This window comes from Spea bombifrons, chromosome 3 (assembly GCF_027358695.1).
Source record: "Spea bombifrons isolate aSpeBom1 chromosome 3, aSpeBom1.2.pri, whole genome shotgun sequence".
In the NCBI taxonomy this organism is placed as follows: Eukaryota; Metazoa; Chordata; class Amphibia; order Anura; family Pelobatidae; genus Spea; species Spea bombifrons.
Window position 1 is genome coordinate 118,508,116 of NC_071089.1, and position 1,776 is coordinate 118,509,891.

The 1,776-nt window shown below is 44.7% G+C and overlaps 1 non-coding gene across 1 annotated transcript; it reads right to left on the bottom strand.

The window, feature by feature from the left end:
• Positions 1 to 1,119: 1,119 nt before the first annotated feature.
• LOC128488269 (U6 spliceosomal RNA) lies at positions 1,120 to 1,222 on the bottom strand. Its single transcript, XR_008353694.1, has one exon. It is a non-coding gene; the product is annotated as a U6 spliceosomal RNA (small nuclear RNA).
• Positions 1,223 to 1,776: the final 554 nt, after the last annotated feature.

The window sequence follows — 1,776 nt, forward strand, 5'->3', positions numbered from 1 at the left end:
AAAATGTGGTATAGACCTTTCTTCTAGCCCTGTAAATTGAGACAGATCATAGTGTAACCCATAAATGCAGTAATGATTGTAATGGGGTATAGAATAGACTCACATGGGATAGAGCCGTGAACAGGCTCTATATAAACAGCTCCGGGTGCCCGCTTGGGGTGTAAGCGAAAGGATACCTTCTTTCTGAACCCACTCCAGGTAGTAAAAGGATTCTTTTATTAAAAGTATATTTAAAAATACAACGCGTTTCGACTTTGTCTTTTTCAAATGTCTAGAAAAACAGTCGAAACGCGTGTTTTTAAATATACTTTTTATATTTGGGGAAATATAGGTTTTTATACCTAGTTTTCCTTATTTTAATAATAAAAGAATCCAGAAGGAAAAGAACTCTGTGGATCTGACAGTAAGTTTTGTGGGCCCCTTTAACTTCATTAGGCACTGGCGGCCGCAGAAGGCGACCCTTTTCGATCCCGCTCGCAGCCGCTCAGCAGCTGTTTTGAATGTTGGTGTGCTGACCGACCGGCCCATGGGAAAATTTCCCGGTATCCCGGTGGGCCAGTCCGGCCCTGGTTGCAGTGGCCTTTACAGGCATTAATCCGGCATAGGCCTAAACATATTTAACAACTTGCAGATTGAGTTGTGGCAGAAGTCCAATATTAATGTCAGCAAGAGGGGTTAACTATTAGTCCCCTTTTTTTTAACTGTTTGTTCAAGAAGGCACATAAAAATTGAATATTCTCTTTCCACAAGTTACAAGAGTACACCAGTACAGAAATACAAAAGTATCAAAAGACGAACAGGCGGTATATATTGGACATTCACGGTGTACCAGTACACGCACTAACTGAACATGGACAGAATCTGCCATGGACAGCAGCAGACATATGAAGCAATATCTGCGCTATCACTTTGGGAATACAGTGAAAGTTACCTTGCCATTTTTTGTGGAAAAAAAAAAAACAAAACCTAAAGAAAAAGGGCGATGAATTAAGTGACGCAATTAATAACCATATAAAGATTGTCACTATTCCATCGCAAGTATGTGTCTCCCATCCATTAAGGTAACCCGACAGTGTAGGTAGGAGTGACACTGATGGGATGTTGTAATTGCAACAGTAACAAAATATGGAACGCTTCACGAATTTGCGTGTCATTCTTGCGCAGGGGCCATGCTAATCTTCTCTGTATCGTTCCAATTTTAGTATATGTGCTGCCGAAGCAGAGTCCCCTCTTTTGTTGGCGGTAATGCGGCCTTCCCTCCTCCAAGGTTGCCAGCAAACTCTATGGGGCACTGACTTTGTGGTTGGGGCGGGCAATGGCTGGGTGCAGGCATACCCCCTCCGCTGAAAGGATCAGTCAATGGACTTTGTGGTCAGGCTTGTTTCTCAGGGCTGAAAGGGGCTTTTGCCAGAGGCACCGCAGGGTCATTCTGATAATGACCCGTCGACCCTCTGCGATAACAGCTGGGTAGGGTGGCCCAGCTCGCTGTTTATCGGGTAGGGGTGTACGGCTAGTTGAGCTCCTAGCCTCCCCCTTGGACCAACGCGTCACGCCAGACACAGGTTGTTCTTGTTGCCACAACTGGCTTTCATTGTTATTCCACATTTAAGAACCATGCAAGGTTACGTTGTGGAGCATATGCCCCTTAGGAGGACTGTGTGGATCAACTTATGGGTGGTTGTAAAGCCATAGCCAGGAGTGGCTACGTAAGGTCCCAGTTTAGGGTTGCTAATTGTTATAAGTGGTAATAAGTCCGTGGTCATCTCGATCCAAACA